The sequence below is a fragment of the Tamandua tetradactyla genome, chromosome 6 (genome assembly GCF_023851605.1).
Source record: "Tamandua tetradactyla isolate mTamTet1 chromosome 6, mTamTet1.pri, whole genome shotgun sequence".
In the NCBI taxonomy this organism is placed as follows: Eukaryota; Metazoa; Chordata; class Mammalia; order Pilosa; family Myrmecophagidae; genus Tamandua; species Tamandua tetradactyla.
Window position 1 is genome coordinate 78,494,484 of NC_135332.1, and position 21,209 is coordinate 78,515,692.

At 35.7% G+C, this 21,209-nt stretch overlaps 1 long non-coding RNA gene and 1 other non-coding gene across 10 annotated transcripts in view; both read right to left on the minus strand.

Annotated features, from left to right (window-relative positions):
* Positions 1-21,209, minus strand: part of LOC143688446 (uncharacterized) — a 123,008-nt gene that overhangs the window by 41,696 nt on the left and 60,103 nt on the right. The gene's annotated exons all lie outside the window — the stretch shown is intronic.
* Positions 4,172-4,363, minus strand: LOC143689320 (U2 spliceosomal RNA). The gene has a single exon (XR_013178761.1). It is a non-coding gene; the product is annotated as a U2 spliceosomal RNA (small nuclear RNA).

Below are 21,209 nucleotides of genomic sequence, written 5' to 3' on the forward strand. Positions count from 1 at the left end.
CACCAGCACATTAAAAGAATTATACACCACGACCAAATGGGATTTATCCAAGGGTGACTCAACACAAGAAAATCAATTCTTGTAATACACTATGTCAATAAATCAAAGAGAAAACCATATGATCATCTTGATTGATGGAGAAAAGGCCTTTGACAAAATTCCTTTTTCTTGATGAAAGCACTTCAAAATTTAGGAATAAAGTTTGACCCCCACTCTATGATAAACAGAATATATATAAAAACTAACATCATAGGCAATGTGGGAAAGATTTAGAGCTTTCTCTCTAAGATAAGGAATAAGACAAGGACGCCCACTGTCAAACTATTATTGAAAATTGTGATGGAAGTTCTAGCTAAAGCAATTAAGCAAGAAATAAAAGGCATCCAAATTTGAAAAGAAGTAAAACTTTCACTGGTACAGGTGACATGATCTCATATGTAGAAAATCATGAAAATTTTACACTAAAGCTCTGTAGCTAATACACAAATACATCAGAGTGGCAGGATATAAGATGAAAATTCAAAAGTTGGGTAGGGAGAGTTCCAAGATGGTGGCTCAGTGAGGTGTAGAATCTAGTTCATCCTCCAGAGCAGTTAGAAAATAGCCAGGAACAGTACAGAACAACTGCTGGGGCCACATCAGTGGCAAAACACACCACATATACCAGTCTGGACATGAATGGTGTGAACCCTCAGAGAACTGTAAGTCCCCCAAGCTGTAGGGAATGGCAGCCTGGTTCCCCAAGGGAAAGGAAAAAATTTACTAGCAGCAGGGACTCAGTTTAACCAAGCTCCAACTGTAGAATTAACAAATTCTGACTACTGAAAATAGATGCCCAGCTCAGATAAACATGGAATAAAAGCTAAATGTACTAGAAGTCTTGCTGCAGCAGATAGGGAGCAGGACTGACAGAAAAACACAAACAAACAAACAAAAAACAGGCTTTTTGGATCAGACAATGCAAAATAGTTGAAAAGGGCTGGACCCTAAAAAAAGGGGACACAGAGTCTGGCGGTATATACATCAACATACCAACTTAAGTATTGATTAACAAACCTGAGAAATGAGGTCCTACTCTGAAAAGGATACTTTTTGCCTTGTTTCTACTACTTAACAGCTATTTGGATAGAACTGCCAGACTTCTCAGACTCCAATTACCTCAGGCAAGGGTGGAATTAAGCTTGTCTGAGACACAAAGTGGCTGGTCAGGTGAATGGAGTTAATTCCCTGGAATTCCAAGAAAAGGGGTGGGGACAAATTTAGGAAGAATCACTCCCTCAAGGAATTCAGGCCCCAGAGACTAGAAAACTGAAGCAATTAAAGTCAGCCTGCAATTTCTCCTCTATATCAACCATACCCCAGCAGGGAGAGTCTGCTGAAGTTAAAGGCACCACATCACTTTATGCTGGTGGGAAGCTGTAGATAGACAAGCACCACATACTGGGCAGGATAGGAAAAACAAAGAGTCTAGAGGCTTCATAGGGAAGTCTGTCAATCTGCTGGGTATCACCCTCAGGGAAAACTGATGCAGGTGACTCTTTTCTCCTACAGGAGGCCAGTCTGGTGTGAGAAAATTCTAACTGAGGTCTATAATATCAGAATAAACCCTCCTGAAAAAAGGACTCCATACAAGCAGGGCAAGAAATAGAAAAAACAAGAAGTGAAAAATTGTGATCCATTAAACAAAACCTATGCTAGGGATCTAGAATAAGCTGAACTGAATGTCAAAGAACAGTTGGAGAGCCAAGCCATCTGTCAAGAAAATCTTAGGTAAAAGAGTGAAAAGAATCTCCAGAATAAGCTAATTCAGGGAATCAAATGAAAAAATGGAGGTGATACAATCATAGTTCAGTGATAGAATTCTCACCTGCCATACAGGAGACCTGGGTTCAATTTCCAGTCCATACACTTTCCCCATAAAATAAACAAAAATAAAACAAATAAAAATTCCACAAATGGTGCTGCAGTAATGGGATACTAAGAAGAAAAAAATAATGAAATGTGATCTCACCATATGATACATGCCATAGAGCATTAAAAAATAAAATGAAAAGAAAAAACAATGGAAGCCTACAATGATAGATTTGAATAGGCAAAAGAAAGGATTAGTGAACTGGCAGACTGGACATCTGAAATCCAACATGCTAAAGAAAATATAGGGATAAGAATGGAATAAATGAACAGGCTCCTTTCACCTGACCAGCCACTTTGTGTCTCAGACAAGCTTAATTCCACCCTTGCCTGAGGTAATTGGAGTCTGAGAAGTCTGGCAGTTCTATCCAAATAGCTGTTAAGTAGTAGAAACAAGGCAAAAAGTATCCTTTTCAGAGTAGGACCTCATTTCTCAGGTTTGTTAATCAATACTTAAGTTGGTATGTTGATGTATATACCGCCAGACTCTGTGTCCCCCTTTTTTTTAGGGTCCAGCCCTTTTCAACTATTTTGCATTGTCTGATCCAAAAAGCCTGTTTTTTGTTTGTTTGTTTGTGTTTTTCTGTCAGTCCTGCTCCCTATCTGCTGCAGCAAGACTTCTAGTACATTTAGCTTTTATTCCATGTTTATCTGAGCTGGGCATCTATTTTCAGTAGTCAGAATTTGAATAGTACAATAAGCAAACTAGACTTAATAGTCTTTATAAACTTTACACCTAGAACAGCAGGATATACTTTTTTCTCAAGGGTTCATGGATAGACCATATGCTGGATTGCAAAAAGACTGAAATCATACAAAATAATTCTCAGATCATAAGGGAATGGAGCTAGAAATCAATAACAGGCAGAGGGTCAGAAACTTCTCAAATATATGGAGGCTAAAAGCACACTCTTAAACAACCAGTGGGTCAAGGAAGAAGTTGCATTAGAAATCAGTAAATATCTCAATACAAATGAAAATGAAAACACAGCATATCAAAATTTATGGGATGCAGCAAGGGCAGTGCTCAGAGGGAAATTTATTGTCTTAAATGCCTATATCAAAAAGAATAAAGAACAACAATCAAGGAATTAACAGCTCACTTAGAAGAACTAGAGAAAGAACAGAAAACTGTCCCCAAAGCAAGCAAAAGGAAATAAATAAGGAAGATTAGAGCAGAAATAAGTGAAATTAAGAACACAAAAACAATTGATAAAATCAGCTAAACCAGAAGTTGGCTCTTTGAGAAAATTAATAAAATTGATGGTCCCATAGCAAGGTTGACCAAAAGAAAATGAGAGAGGATGCAAATATATAAAATCTGAAATAGAAGAAGAGACATAACCACTGACCCTACAGAAATAAATGAGGTAATGAGAGGATATATAAGCAACTATATTCTAATAAACCAGACAACATAGATGAAATGAACAACTTCCTAAAAAAGGCCTTAACCACCAACGTTGACTCGAAAAGAAATAGATGACCTCAGCAAACCAATCACAAGAAAAGAGATTGAATCAGTCATCAAAAAGGTCCTAAAAATGAAAAATCCAGAAACAGATGGATTTACATGTGAATTCTACCAAGCATTCAAGAAATAATTGGAACAATCCTGCTCAAGCTCTTCAAAAAAATTAAAGAGGAGGGAAAGCTACCTAACTCTGTCTATGAACAACATCATCCTCATATCAAAGCCAGACAGATATACAACAAGAATAGAAAATTACAGACCAATCTCTATAATGAATACAGATGAAAAATCCTCAACAAAATTTTTGGAAATTGAGTCCATCAGCACATTAAAAGAATTATTCACCATGATCAGTTGGGATTCTTTTCCAGGTGTGCAAGGGTAGTTCAACAGAGGCAAATCAATTAATGTGATACAACATATCAACAAATCAAGACAGAAAAACCACATGATCATCTTGATTGATGCATAAAAGTAATTAGACAAAATTTGATGTCCTTTCTTTTTTTATTTTTTAAAGAGAAAACAGAAGCAGTGATTTCAGTTAGCAGGAGTAAGAAGTAATGAAAGAGTAGTTCAGTTAGTAGCGTAGAGAACCAGCTATAACAGCCAGGTGCTGCCAGGCACAAAGAGTGGGAGAAATTCAAGTGTATACACAGGACAGAAGAACCTGAAACCCTCAATAGGACAGCTGGGAATAGAAAACCAGATCAGGACCAAGAAAATGAAGAAACAACAACACCAGATTTGAAGCTTTCCTTTTGAACCAGTGCATGTTTTCCCCACAGGGGGTACACCATTCCTGGAGGTACTGCAATACCAGGTCGATGCATGAAGTGGACAAAAGCAAGCTTCTATTCCATCTCCCTGCTCCAAAAATTCATTTAATATATTGTCCTCAGATAGAGGATGTATCAGATATTAAACTGATAGGAACAGATACTACACTTGATCTTAGCCAAAAAGCCAAGAAGCAATGATGATGTCCTTTCTTAATGAAAGCACTTCAAAGGATAGGAATAGATAAAGAGAATGCATGAAAAGATACAGCTAACATCATCATCAAAGGGGAAAATCTAAAAACATTCCCCCTAAGATCAGGAACAAGTCAAGGATGTCAACTGTCACCATTGTTACTCAACATTGTATTGGAAGTTCTAGCCAGAAAAATTAGACAAGAAATACAAGGCACCTAAATTGGAAAGGAAGAAGTAAAACCCTCACTGTTTGCAGATGATAAGATGCTATATGTTGAGAACCCAAAAAAATCTGCAGTAAATCTCCTAGAGCTAATAAATGAAAAGTGACAGCATATAAGATCAACACTCAGAAATCAGTAGTGTGTCTGTACATTAGTAATGAGCAACATCAGGGGGAAATCAAGAAAAGAATTCCATTTATAGTTGCAAACCAAAAAATAAAATATTTAGGAATAAAGTTAACTAAATTAAAAAAAAACCTATACACAGAAAACTATAAGAAATTGATAAAAGAAATCACATAAGAACCAAATAAATGGAAGAGCAAACCATGTTCATGGGTTGGAAGACTAAATATAGTTAAGACATCAATTTTATCTAAATTAATTTATAGATTCAGTGCAATACCAATCAAAATCCCAAAAACATAATTTGCAGAAACAGAAAAACTAATAACCAAATTTATTTGGAAAGACAGGTGTTCTAGTTTGCTAGCTGCTGGAATGCAATACACCAGAGACGGATTGGCTTTTATTAAAAGGGGATTTATTTTGTTGGTTCTTCACAGGAAAGGCAGCTTACTTTCCACTGAGGTTCTTTCTTACGTGGAAGGCACAAGATGGTCTCTGCTGGTCTTCTTTCCAGGCCCCTGGGTTCCAACAACTTTCCCTGGGGTAACTTCTTTCTGCATCTCCAAAGGCCTGGGCTGAGCTGCGGGTGCTGAGATGAGGAATGCCGAGCGGCTTAGCAGTGCTACGTTGCAATCTCTCATTTAAGCACCAGCCAACTAAGTCAAACATCACTCATTGCAGCAGACACGCCTCCTAGCTGACTGCAGATGTAATTGGCAACAGATGAGGTTCACGTACTGCTGGCTTATGTCCGCAACAACAAGACTAGGTATGCTCACCTGGCCAAGTTGACAAATGAATCTAACACATGTCCACCCCTTGTCAACTTGGCAACTTCAAGCATCAACTTAAACAGATGTAAAAAATTCTCTTGCTGTGGACCTGTGAATCTCAAAACAAGTCTGGTGCCAAGATGCAAAGAAGGATATTCACAGGATATAGATTGTCATTTCCATAGGGAGAAATTGGAAGGAAGATCTGCAGGCAAACACCATTGGATTTCCAAGTCTGAAAGTCATTTATCCTTCAGCTGTAGAAAGTGGCAGTCCCACCCCTTCCAAGGGCCTATGCAGTGGCCAGCCTCTTTCCAAATCAACCTTGGGGAACATCGAGGAGATCACCTCTGGGCTCCACTCTCTCCAGGCATCAGGGCCATCCCTGGGCTCTCTGCCATTTCTGGGGCACACGCTCAACCCCTCCACATGGTGGCAGCCAGGCTCTCCCAGTCCCCCAAGGAGCATGCTACACCTTTTCCAAGGCCTGAGGCTGTACAACTCTTCCACTGCAATGAGAGGGGAGACTCATCCTCACCCTTCAGGGTAAACTCACCCTCTCCACGCATACAGGTGGGTCCACTCTCCTGGCCGAGGTTTCTTGGCTTCAGACCCGAACTTCCATGGTTCTCACTCTGCAAACTCCAGTCTCTCCCTTCTGTGTCCTCCTTTGTCAAGATTGGTGGTGGTTTCATTTACACCAACAGTCTCTTCAAGCCCTCCAGGACTTCTCCATCAATCTCTTCACAGTTCCTCCAAAGTCTTCCCCTTAGCCATCCAAAACACCGTTCAAACATATCTGGTATTTGCAAACCGCAGCAGCACCCCACTCTCCAGTACCAACTCTGTTCTAATTTTCTAGCTGCTGGAATGCAACACACCAGAGACGGATTGGCTTTTAATAAAAGGGGATTTATTTTGTTGTTTCTTCAGAGGAAAGGCAGCTTACTTTCCACTGAGGTTCTTTCTTACGTGGAAGGCACAAGATGGTCTCTGCTGGTCTTCTCTCCAGGCCCCTGGGTTCCAACAACTTTCCCTGGGGTAACTTCTTTCTGCATCTCCAAAGGCCTGGGCTGAGCTGCTGGTGTTGAGATGAGGAATGCCGAGCTGCTTAGCAGTGCTACGTTGCAATCTCTCATTTAAGCACCAGCCAACTAAGTCAAACATCACTCATTGCAGCAGACACGCCTCCTAGCTGACTGCAGATGTAATTGGCAACAGATGAGGTTCACGTACTGCTGGCTTATGTCCGCAGCAACAAGACTAGGTATGCTCACCTGGCCAAGTTGACAACTGAATCTAACTAACACAACAGGGTACCCTGAATAGCTAAAAAATATCTTGAGAAAGAAAAATGAAGTGGGAGGTCTTACACTACCTGACTTTAAAGCATATTATGGAGTTACCATGGTAAAAATAGCAAGGCACTGGCATAAAGATAGATACACTGACCAATGGACTCAAATAGAGTGTTCAGATATAGAACCTCTCATCTGTGGACAATTGATCTTTGATAAGGCAATCAAGCCAAATCATGTGGGACAGAGCAGCTTCTTTAATAACTGGTGCTTAGAGAACTGGATATCCATAGACAAGAGAAACTAACAGGATCCATATTTCACACCTTATACAAGAATCAACTCAAAATGGATCAAAGACCTAAACATTAGAGATAAGGCCATAAAACTTTTAGAAGAAAATGAGGGAAATAGCTTATAAAACTTGTAATAGGAGGCAGTTTCCTAGATCTTACAACTGAAGCACAAACATTGAAGGAAGAAACAGATCAATGGGGACTCCTCAAAACAACACTTTTGTGTATCATAGAACTTTGTCAAGACAAAGAATAACCAAAAGAAAATAAAAAATAAACACAGAACTTTTTCAAGAAAGTAAAATACCAGACTACCCAATGGGAAATAATATTTTGAAACTACACATCAGATATGGGTTTAGTTTCCAGAATATATATGCTGATTTGAAAGGATATATGGGCCCAAGAAAATTCATGTTTTAATCTAAATCCTATTTCATAAAGGCAGAATAATTCCTATTCAAAACTGTATGTTTGAAACTGCAATCAGATTATCTCCCTGAAGATGTGATTTAATCAAGAATACTTGTTAAGCTGGATTAGGTGATGACATGTCTTCACCCATTTGGGTGGGTCTTTATAAGTTTCTAGAGTCTTATAAAAGAGGAAATATTTTGGAGAATGAAGGAAATTTGGAGCAAGAAGAGAATGCTGAAGCACTACAAAGCAGAGAGTCCATCAGCCAGTGCTTTGGAGATGAAGAAGGAAAATGTCTCCTGGGGAGCTTCATGAAACAGGAAACCAGGAGAAGCTAGGAGATGATGCCATGTTTGCCATGTGCCCTTCCAGATGACAGAGGAACCCTGACCATGTTCATCATGTGCCTTTCCAGGTGAGAGAGAAACCCTGAACTTCATTGGCCTTCTTGAACCAAGGTATCTTTCCCTGGATGGAAAAGATCTATTTCTATAGATTTGTTTTAATTGAGACATTTTCTCAGCCTTAGAACTGTAAGCTAGCAACTTATTAAATTCCCCCTTTTAAAAGCCATTCTGTTTCTGGTATGTTGCATTCTGGCCACTAGCAAACTAGAACAATATATAAAGAGATTCTTCAATTAAATAACCAAAAGACAAATAATCCAATTAAAAAATAGGCAAAAGACATGAACAGACACTTCTCAGAACCAAGGAAATACAAATGGCTAAAAGGCAGATGAAAAGATGCTCAACTTCACTGGCTATAGGATAATATAAATCAAAATCACAATGTGATATCATCTCATACCCACCAGAATAGCCATTATTTAAAAAAAAAACATAAAATGATAAATGCTGGAGCGGATGTGGAGAAAGAGGCACACTTATCCCCTGTTGGTGGGAATGTAAAATGGCACAACTGCGTGCAAAGCAGTTTGGAAGTTCCTCCAGAAGCTAAGTATAGAATTGCCATATTACCCAGCAATCCTATTGCTAGATATCTATTCAGAGGACATAAAGGCAAGGACACAAATGGACATTTGCTCACCTATGTTCATAACAACATTATTTACAGTTGCCAAGAGATGGAAATAAGCCAAAATGTCCATCAACAGATGAGTGGCTAGACAAGCTAAATGATGGAATATTACACAGCTGTAAGACAGACTAAAATCATAAAGCATGTAACATCATCAATGGATCTTGAAGACATTATGCTGAATGTAATTTGCCAGAAACAAAAGGACACATACTGTATGGTCTCACTGATATGAACTAACATTAGTGGTGAACTTGGAGGACTTCAGTTAAGAACACAGGTTATCAAGAGATAGAAATAGGGTAAAGATTGAGCATTTGGTGCTGTAGGGTTACAGATTGTGCAACAGGACTGATTGTAAAAATGCAGAAATGGATAGCACAATACTATCTGATTTGTAGCACAATAATGCAAGTATGTTGAATGAAGCTCAATGTGAGAATGAAAGAGGGAGAAGGGCTGGGAGAACATGTGAAACCAGAAGGAAAGATAGATGATAAAGACTGAGATGGCATAATTTAGGCATGCCAAGAGTGTACAATGACCATACAAGTTAAAACATATTTTTGCATAAGGAAGAACAAAGTAATGTCAGCATCTCAGGGTATTGAAAATAGATGATCATTCATATCTTAAAACTTCAACTTCTGCATGAGAATAAAGGGAGAACTGTTTATTTGGTGCAAAATTTATATTTTGACTAGCACATTTCCTAATTTAACTTGTATGGTCAGTTTAATTGAACACCATAAGTACACAGAAGTTTAAATAGGGCATGAGATTTTGTTGGTTTGTCCAGGTTAGTGTGATACCCCAATAAATCCTGGAGTGATTTGATCAGAGAATAAAGAAGTATTTGCAAAGTCCCCTCAGGGAAATGGAAGAAAGTGGGAAAAGTTCAACTTTCCCATTTGGAGAATTCCTGATATTCTTGCAAGCAGTGGGAACAAACAAATCAGTAGGCCAAGCCCTCAATCTTGGGGTTTGCCCTCATGAAACATCCCTGAAAAGGATAAAGTAAGCCTACTTACAATTAGGCATAAAAGTTTCCCTGAGTGATCCTCTTTTGTGGCTCAGATATGGCCTCTCTCTCTCTCTCTCTCTCTCTCTCTCTCTCTCTCTCTCTCTCTCTCTCTCTCTTAGCTAACATGGCAAGTGAACTCACTGCCCTCCACCTTGAATATAGGACATGACTCACAGTGTGTAAGCCTCCCTGGAAATGTGGGACAGAAATCCTGGGAAGCATCAAGGGATTGTGAAAACCTTCTCAACCAAAAGGGGGAAGATAGAAATGAAACAAAATGAAGTGTCAGTGGCTGAGAGATTTCAAACAGATTTGAGAGGTTATCCTGGAGGTTATTCTTATACATTATATAGATATACTTTTTTTTTTAATTTTAAGGTGTATTAGAGTGATAGAGGGAAGTGCCTGAAACTGTAGAGCTGTGTTCCAGTAGCCATGTTTCTTGAATATGTTTGTATAATGATAAAGCTTTTACAATGTGACTGTGATTGTGAAAAAACTTGTATCTGATGCTCCTTTTACCTATGGGATGGACAGATGAGTAAAAAATTTGGATTAAAAATAAATAATAATGGGATCAAAGGTTACAATAAATTGAGTAGATTGAAATACTGGTGGTCAATGAGAGGAAGAGGTAAGGGGTATGGTATGCATGAGGTTTTTTTCTTTTTTCTTTCTTTTGGCAGAGAGAGGCAAATGTTAAAAAAATGATCATGATGATGAATGCACAATTATATGATGATATTGTAAACCATTGATTATACACCATGTATAGAATGTTTGTATATCAAGATTGTTTGCATGTTTGTTAAGGTTTAAAATAAAAAATATTTGTTTTAAATCAAGTGAATTTCTGGACACCAGAAATGTACAATCTAAGGAGAATATCAAGAAAAATTTTCATTTTTGTAATAGCAACAAAAAGATAATACATTTGGTAATAAATTTAACCAACTACATAGAAAGCCTATGCACACAAAACTACAAAACAGTGCTCAGAGAAAACAAGTGTAATCCAAATAAATGGAAGTACATAGTGTGTTCATGGATTGAAGACTAAAGATTGTTAAGATGTCAATTCTACCCAAATTGATCTATAGATTCAATTCAATACCAATTAAAATCCCAACCACTAGCTTTGAAGAAATGGGAAAAACAGCAATCTGATTTTTTCTCCCTGGAAGGGCAGGGAGACCCAAATAACTAAAAATAACTTGAGAAAGAAAATGAAGTTGGTGACCTGTCAGCACCTGACTTTGAAGCATATTGCAAAGTTACTGCAGTCAAAGCAGCATGGCGCTAGCATAAAGATAGATGTACTGAGCAGATGAATTGAAGAGACTGTGCAGAGGTGAACCCCCTCACCTAAGACCAATGGATCTTTGATAAGTCAGTCAAGTCAACTCAACTGGGAGAGAAGAGCTTATTCAAAAATTGGTGCTTGGAAAACTGGATATCCATATCAAAAAGAATGAAAAAGGACCCCATCTCACAACTCACACAGACATTAACTCAAAATAGATCAAAGACCTAAATATTACAGATAAGATCATAAAATGTTTAGAAGAATATGTTGGAAAATATCTTAAGGGTCTTCTGATAGAAGGTGATTTCCTAGACCTTACACCCAAACCAGGAGCAATGAAAGAAGAAATAAATAAATGAGATCTTCTCAAAATTGAACACTTTTGTGCATCAAAGGACTGTGCCAGAGAAGTAAAAAGGCAGCCTATGTAATGTGAAAATATATTTGGAAAGTATATATCAGATAAGGTTTTATATCCAAAGTATATAAATTGATACTACCTCTCAACAACAAACAACCCAATTTAAAAATGGGCAGAAGACATGGAGAGACATTTTTTCAAAGAGGAAATACAGATAGCTCAGAAACATATGAAAATATGCTCAGCTTCACTTCCAATAAGGGAAATGCAAGTTAAAACCTCAATGAGATATAATTTCAAATCTACTAGAATGGCCATTGTCAAAAAATTAAAATGGAAAGCAACAAATGCTGGAAAGGATATGGAGAAAAATGTGCACTCATTTCTAGGAACGAGAGTGATCAAAAGAGGGAAAATAAATGGGACACAACAAAGTTTCATTGTCTAAAAGAAATTTCAAATGGAGTCCAGAGGTCATGCTGGAGTGCACTCTTATGCAAACTTTAGCCAGATATTTAAAACTACCACAGTATGCCATATTCCAAACAAGTATTCCTGAAAACCCTAAGGAGTCCCTTGGCTCTATGTAAGTCTATATAAATATTTTTCTTACTAAGTTTTTTTTCAGAAATTTAAGACCTCCAAATAATCATAGGCCACATAAGTCCTGAAACCCAAAGGTACCAGTCTCTCCAAGAACAACAACCAGGTTCATTCCTCTATCACAGATGGTCAACTCCCCTATAGAGCATGGAAAAGTTAAAATTGTCAGTGGCAGATATTCTGAATATTCAGATAAAGATCAAATGAGAGGAAAGAGATTTAAATAAGGAATTAGGATTGAACAAATGACTGTGGCTACTGATTCATTATATAAATATTCATTATACAAATATTTATTTTTAGAGTCTAGAGTTTTAAAATATCTAGAGGGAAATATATGTGAAGTTGTCTAATTCTAATCTATTAGCTCTTATCTTTGTACTGATGGTATAACGATACTGCAAAAAAAAGTCAGTTGCCCATGTTTGTATGGATCTACTTCTGGATGTATGAGAGGAACAAAACAATACATCCAGATTTATATATATATACACACATGCATATATATACATATATGTACACTAGGACATTGTAGTGTTGATGTATATGTCCTAGTTAGCTTGCCTGTATTGTAAGTCTTAAAATTGGGTAGATTACAATATTAATGTTCAATAGGAATGAAGGTTAAGGGATATGGGATCTTCAGGGTCTTCTTTTGCCTTTAATTTAATTTTCTGGAGTAACACATAATTTTTTTAAATGATCAAGTTAATGAATACACAGCTATGTGATAGTATTGTGAGCAATTGATTGTCTACTTTGGATGTTTGGATGGGTTTATGGTGTGTGAATATATTTCAACAAAATCAATAAAAGTTTACAAATTTTACATTTACATTGTGGATACCAATGAGAATGTATTATAAAGCATTTAAATTGGTAGGAATTAGAATCATTTAACAGTCCCTAGGCAATTTCTAAATCCCATCTTAGGTATTACTGTTACATAAAACCTTTCCCAAACATTCTAGAGTGATTATTCTATTACCTTGAAAATTATTCAATTTCTTCCAATTATATAGTAATAAACAACCTTGTTAGAGATTTACATGCAATATTCATTGAGTAGACATGATGTTGGGTACATAAATTATTCCTCAACTTTAGTTACTTAGAAAACACGAAATAAATTGTGTTACAGGTGATTAGCACACAGATCCAACAGAATAGGATTACAAATCTTATCCTAATTATGCAATATATTCAGACTGACAGTTTATGTTGAATCAATTCATATATAATTTCATCAAAGTCTCCAAGAAATGATACTTCTTTGCCCTACAACAATAGTGGCATCATATATTGTTTTGGCTATAAAGCTGTTCACATTGTAACTCAAACAACAACTAGGCAAGTAAAATCAAAGCAAGAAAAAAAATCCATTGAATGAAATTCAGTCAACATTGAAAGAAAAACAAGGAGTGAAGGAAGGAAGGACAGGAGAGAGGGAGAGAGTGACAGAGGGAGTGAGGGAGGGAGGAAGAAAAATGAAGGGAGGAGAGGGGGAGAAAGAGAAGAGTCACAACTCAAGAATTCTTGTACATATTTTCATAAAAACAAAATACTAATCATAATGATAGGAAAGGATAAATTATTTTCAATATCTTACACGTACTACATCTGTACTTAACATTGCTATGAGCTTTTTATCATGGGTATAATTTGATTTCATATTTTTCCCTTGTTTAATGCATAGAGGGTAGCCAAAAATTATAGCTACGTTTTTCTAAAATGAAGACAATTTGCAGACCTCTTTCTCAGAAGTCCTTCAAAAAGAAAGGTAAAGGAAGGCACTCTTATTTTGAAAACTCTCAAAATTCAGAGTTATCTCCCAAGGACTGTGGACAAAGGTTGGTTTTCGAGGAAGGAAGAATTATTGGCCCCAATTTACAGATGAGGAAAATGATGCCCTGAGAGATTCTCTGACTTGTCAAGCCAACACAACAAGCAAACTCACCACCCTCCCCCTGTCTATGTGGGACATGACTCCCAGGGGTGTGGGCCTTCCTGGCAACGGGGGTCAGAAATCGTAGCATGAGCTGAGACTCAGCATCAAGGGATTGAGAAAACCCTAGAATGAGCTGAGACTCAGCATCAAGGAATTGAGAAAACCTTCTCAACCAAAAGGGATAAGAGTGAAATGAAACAAAGTGTCAATGGCTGAGAGATTCCAAACAGAGTTGAAAGGTTATCCTGGAGATTATTCTTACACATTAAGTAAATGTCACCTTGTTATTCAAGATGTAATGGAGAGGCTGGAGGAACTGCCTGAAAATGTAGAGCTGTGTTCCAGTAGCCATGTTTCTTGATGATGATTGCATAATGGTATAGCATTCACAATGTGACTGTGTGATTGTGAAAACCTGGTGTCGGATGCTTCTTTTATCTACCTTGTCAACAGATGAGTAGAACATATGGAATAAAAATAAATAATAGGGGAAATAAATGTTAAAATAAATTTAGTTTGAAATGCTAGTGATCAATGAAAGGGAGGGGTAAGGGGTATGGTATGTATAATTTTTTTTCTGCTTTCATTTTATTTCTTTTTCTGTTGTGTTTTTATTTCTTTTTCTGAATTGATGCAAATGTTCTATGAAATGATCATGATGATGAATATGCAACTATGTGATGATATTGTGAATTACTGATTATATATGTAGAACAGAATGATCATATGTTAAGAATATTTGTGTTTCTTTCTTGTCGTATTTTTTTAAAAATTTAAAAATTAATAAAAAAATTAAAAAAACAAAAAAAAGAAAGGTAAATGCAGTACTTAAGGTATTGTCTACTTGAAGCTCTTTCATTGTACTTTATTTTCCTTAGGAACACAGTAAAATAACTGTGCTTCATTTAGCTAATAAACTTATAACTCTAAATTTACCTGGTGGAGAAAATTTCCTAGGAGTTTCAGATTACTTTTTAAAAAGTGTTTCTTTATAAATGGTGATTTCCTTCACTGATGGTAGGGTGAAAAGAAAAACATGCATCTAATGACTTTTTCAGTAATTTTTTTTCTTAGAAAATTATTTTAAATCTGTCCCAGTTATTCCAACATATTTTATAATATTATAAACTAATAATATACTTCAGAATATACATTTCAAAATGTTCTTAAGCCATTATGTCAACAAATTTGGAACAGGAAATTATAATTGTTGCCTGAAGTGTTGCTTAAATATCAATTTATTACTATCTTTTCCTTATATTCTATAAATATTTGGGTTTCTGATTTTTGATACTTAAGACATAATAAACTCAGAATACCACCTAAATTGTAACTAATATTTTAATAGAAATATTGCAATTCTCATCTTTCTATGGATAGGGATGAAATTATTTATTTGTTACAAAGTTTTAACTGATATTCTATTGAAACTAAGTTTTAAACCATTTGAATTTCAAGATATTTAAAATGATTAATCTCCTTCTGAAATATGTTTCTCTTTCAAAGCAAATAGTGCTCTTTTTATAAAATAATTCTATCCTGTGGGAATTTACCATCTTCCATGTGACTTGTTAATTCATCTAACTCATTATCCTAGTCATTGAAATATTTTGGAAAGCAACCAAAAAACCACGGGCCATAATTTTCCTTTTCAATGGTATCTTACTCCATTTGACATCTTTTGTGACTTTGTTATCTTTATTTAAGTGTCTGCAATAAATGTGTGTCTTAACACTTATTCTCTAGTTCCTTAAAATGTTTTTAGTAGATTATGCACTTTCAGAGTCAACCCAATATAGGCAAATTTCATAAGGACTCAAGAGTTACAGGCAATCATGTGATCTTTATAAAACTAACATATACTTATGAAAATGTCCAAATGAAGGCATCAAGAAGAAAATACCCTCTTTGAAGAAAAGCCACTGACATCTGAAACACCATTTTCTCATAGAAAGTCACATGGCTGGAATCTGCTTGTCCTTTAGTCCTAGGTCTCATTGATTTAAGCTACTGGTTTAAATCAATGAGATTTAAATTTTTACATTTTCATGGTAACAAAACTGTACATTTGTAAGCAAATGAATTCACATTGTAAAAACCACCTGATTTCAGTATTCTGCAATCCAGCAGATTTAGAAAACTGAAATTGCTTTTGTAGAGAAGTGGGCTGCTGAGTTGCAAATATCAAAAATACTGGAAGAGCTTTATAAATGGATAAAGTGAAGATTCTGGAAGAATTGTGAGATGCTAGAAAAGGCTTAGATTGCTTTGAAGAGAATGTTGATAGAAATGTGTTTGCTAAAGGTACTTCTGATCAGGTTTTAGACCTCTTTCTGAGCTTCAGTTGGCCTTCTCATAGCATCCCTGGGGTTTTTTTCCTCAGCTCATCTGGGGCTTTTTCAGTAAGATCTCTCTGGGTGTTTCTCTTTGAACTCTCTCAGATTTTCCTACCCTATTAACTTCTTACAAAGGACTCCAGTAAAGGATTAAGACCAACCTTGATTTGGGTAGGGTCACATCTAAATTGAAGCAACCTAGTCAAGAGGTCCAAACAACAACATGTCTGCACCCACAGGAATGGATTAAAAGGACATGACATTTTCTGGGGTACATAACAGCTCCAAACCAGTATACTATAATTTTAGCTATGGTTTTATCTATGGTTTTACATAAATGTATCTTACTGGGCTGGGGAACTTTACTTCTGTTCAAAATCCTGTCAGTAATTTTCAATATATATAAATATATATGTTTTTGTCCTTTATTCTACCACTATGGAGAATAACATTGTATTTTTTATGTTAAAGCAACTTTGCATTCTGTGTTAAAGCCCATTTGGACATGGTGTGAAATAGCTTTTATATTGCTAGATTTAGTCTTCTAATATGTCTTTGAGGATTTTTTGCATCTATATTACAAATACAGGGATATACAATATCCTTATACAACATAAGGTATATTGGTATATAACTTTTTCTTGTGCTGCCTTTGCACATTTTTATTGTAAGGGTTGCTTTGGTCTCATAGACAGAGCTGGGAATAATTCCCTCCTTTTCTGTTTGTTTTTCAGTTTCACAATTTATGAAAGTATAGAGTTATTCCTACATTAAAAGTTCGTAGAACTTACTAGTGAAACATGATAAGTCATGGAGAATATATATATTGACTAATTCAACAATGTTTAACTATAGTTATATTCTGATTTTCTATTTCTTCTCACATAAATGTTGACATTTTGTACCTTTCTGGGAATTTTTGCCATTCATCTACTTAAGAAAAATTTTATAATATAATTGTTCATCATATTCTCTTAAAATTTCTTTTGTTTCTCTAAGTTCTGCAGTGATCTCCCCTCTTTCATGTCTGATTTTGAAAATTTTCTGTGGCAGTAGCAAGCAGACCCAGTGTTCTCAGCCTAATATTACTGGAGCAAATCTTCTACACTATGTATGGTGCTTGGATAAGGGAGGAGGCTCTGGTCCACTCTCATTCATTTCCTCAAAAATTAGATCTTCTGAACTTACACCTGGAAATATGAGAAACGTCCTTGCCTCTTCCTCCAAGGTTTAAACCATTTTCCTACGGTATTTATGAGGGAGAAGCCATTATCTTCTTGGATGTGGGAGACAAGTTGAAGTTCCCAGTGTATTGGGACCTCATAAAACAGGGCTAGAGGATATAAAGAGGGAGTGTGTTGTGGCCCAAGTACCACTGATTCTCAATGCTTTTACCAACATTTTGTAGAATTAAAAAAAAAAGTGTTCCACCATTTTTTGTGTGATTTTAGGATAATTTCCAGAGGTTTTAAGTATCATGTTACTGATAGGATATTCGCAGATGTGTTTTATCAAGTTGAGAAGGCTGCCTAATATTCCCATCTTGTTCAGAATTTTTAACATGAGAATGCATGTGATTTAGTCAAGGGGTTATTCATTTATCTGCTGAGATGATTATGGATTGTTTTTTCCTTTAACTACATTAAAATGAGATATTATATTGGTTTTCATATGTTAAATGAAACTGTAGAACTGGACTAAATTAAAATTATCATGTATGTAAGTCCTTTTTATATTTTTGACTTTGAATCTTAATATTTTCACTGGGTTTTTGTTTATAGTCATCAGGGATAGTGACCTGTAGTTGTCTGTTATTGTCATTTCATGCCTAGTTTTCATTTCAGAATTACCCTGGTTTTATAATGACTTGTGATGCTTTTACTGATATATTAATTTTCAGAAGAGTTTTGATGATTGTGGTTATTTTTTAAAAATATTTTAAAGAATTCACCATTAAAGTAATCTAGGCTTTGGAATTATTGTGTGTGGGAGTATATTTTTAGAGACCAATTTAATTACCTTACATATTACAGGTTTATGAAAATATACAATATTCTACATATTTTTGAGTAACTTTAGTTTGTGTAGAAATTTCTGTGTCTAAGCTGTTTAACAAGTTATTATACAGTTGTTTAATGTCATTGTTTTTAAATCATCTTTCATTTCAGTAAGGCACATCATAATGTGAACAAAACTAGGTATCAATCATTGTTTTAAATTGTCATCTTGAATATTTGACTTTAAATATTTGAAAAGGGAAAATAAATATTTTTAGTGCATTTTATGATTACCTATGTTATTACATTTACTGGGACTCTATTTAACTGCACATTTGAGTTATTTTCTGATATCACCACCTTCAAGCAAGAAGGGTATTGGCTATTATTTCTCCTATGGTGGAGATTCTAGCCACAAATACTTTCAGGGAATGTGGAAATATGTCTTTATTTTTTTTTTATTTTCAAATTTTATTTTATTTAAAAACTTAAAATTTTATTTTAAGACAGAGCTAAGACAGAGCTATGTGATCAAACTCCATGAAAAATGTTCAACAATGGTATGCTATTTGGTGCTATAAATTTAGGATAAATTTTAGCAAAATATTAGCAATAATGAAACAGCCTTAATACAAAAATATATACATTTGTTGTAGGTTTAGCAGCCATGTGATGTGGAAAAATAGCGTTATGTGATGTCTTCAGACATGTCTTGCATAAAACTGACAGGTCTGCCCTTCGTGGTTTTTTTTTTATTAATTAACAGAAAAAAAGAAATTAACCCAACATTTAGAAATCATACCATTCTACATATGCAATAAGTAATTCTTAACATCATCACATAGATGCATGATCATCATTTCTTAGTACATTTGCATCGGTTTAGAAGAACTAGCAACACAACCGAAAAAGATATAGAATGTTAATATAGAGAAAAAAATAAAAGTAATAATAGTAAAAATAAAACAAAACAAAACAAAAAAAACCTATAGCTCGGATGCAGCTTCATTCAGTGTTTGAACATGATTACTTTACAATTAGGTAGTATTGTGCTGTCCATTTTTGAGTTTTTGTATGTAGTCCTGTTGCACAGTCTGTATCCCTTCAGCTCCAATTACCCATTATCTTACCCTGCTTCTAACTCCTGCTGGACTCTGTTACCAATGACATATTCCAAGTTTATTCTCGAATGTCGATTCACATCATTGGGACCATACAGTATTTGTCCTTTAGTTTTTGGCTAGACTCACTCAGCATAATGTTCTCTAGGTCCATCCATGTTATTACATGCTTCATAAGTTTATTCTGTCTCAAAGCTGCATAATATTCCATCGTATGTATATATCACAGTTTGTTTAGCCACTCGTCTGTTGATGGACATTTTGGCTGTTTCCATCTGTTTACAATTGTAAATAAAGCTGCTATAAACATTGGTGTGCAAATGTCCGTTTGAGTTTTTGCCCTTAATTCCTTTGAGTAGATTCCCAGCAATGGTATTGCTGGGTCGTATGGCAATTCTATATTCAGCTTTTTGAGGAACTGTCAAACTGCCTTCCACAGTGGTTGCCCCATTTGACATTCCCACCAACAGTGGATAAGTGTGCCTTTTTCACTGCATCCTCTCCAGCACTTGTCATTTTCTGTTTTGTTGATAATGGCCATTCTGGTGGGTGTGAGATGATATCTCACTGTGGTTTTGATTTGCATTTCTCTAATGGCCAGGGACATTGAGCATCTCTTCATGTGCCTTTTGGCCATTTGTATTTCCTCTTCTGAGAGGTGTCTGTTCAAGTCTTTCCCCCATTTTGTAATTAGGTTGGCTGACTTTTTGTTGTTGAGTTGAACAATCTCTTTATAAATTCTGGATACTAGACCTTTATCTGATATGTCATTTCCAAATATTGTCTCCCATTGTGTAGGCTGTCTTTCTACTTTCTTGATGAAGTTCTTTGATGCACAAAAGTGTTTAATTTTGAGGAGTTCCCATTTATTTATTTCCTTCTTCAGTGCTCTTGCTTTAGGTCTAAGACCATAAACTGCCTCAATTGTAAGTTTCATAAGATACCTCCCTACATTTTCCTCTAACTGTTTTATGGTCTTAGACCTAATGTTTAGATCTTTGATCCATTTTGAGTTAACTTTTGTATAAGGTGTGAGACATGGGTCTTATTTCATTCTTTTGCATATGGATATCCAGTTCTCTAGGCACCATTTATTGAAGAGACTGTTCTGTCTAAGGTGACTTGGCTTGACTGTCTTATCAAAGATCAGATGTCCATAGATGAGCGGGTCTATATCTGAGCACTCTATTCGATTCCATTGGTTGATATATCTATCTTTATGCCAATACCATGCTGTTTTGACCACTGTGGCTTCATAATATGCCTTAAAGTCAGGCAGTGTAAGACCTCCAGCTTCGTTTTTTTTCCTCAAGATGTTTTTAGCAATTCGGGGCACCCTGCCCTTCCAGATCAATTTGCTTATTGGTTTTTCTATTTCTGAAAAATAAGTTGTTGGGATTTTGATTGGTATTGCATTGAATCTGTAAATCAATTTAGGTAGGATTGGCATCTTAACTATATTTAGTCTTCCAATACATGAACACGGTATGCCCTTCCATCTATTTAGGTCTTCTGTGATTTCTTTTAACAGTTTTTTGTAGTTTTCTTTATATATGTTTTTTGTCTCTTTAGTTAAATTTATTCCTAGGTATTTCATTCTTTTAGTTGCAATTGTAAATGGGATTCGTTTCTTGATTTCCCCCTCAGCTTGTTCATTACTAGTGTATAGAAATGCTACAGATTTCTGAATGTTGATCTTGTAACCTGTTACTTTGCTGTACTCATTTATTAGCTCTAGTAGTTTTGTTGTGGATTTTTCCGGGTTTTCGACGTATAGTATCATATCGTCTGCAAACAGTGATAGTTTTACTTCTTCCTTTCCAATTTTGATGCCTTGTATTTCTTTTTCTTGTATAATTGCTCTGGCTAGAACCTCCAACACAATGTTGAATAATAGTGGTGATAGTGGACATCCTCGTCTTGTTCCTGATCTTAGGGGGAAAGTTTTCAATTTTTCCCCATTGAGGATGATA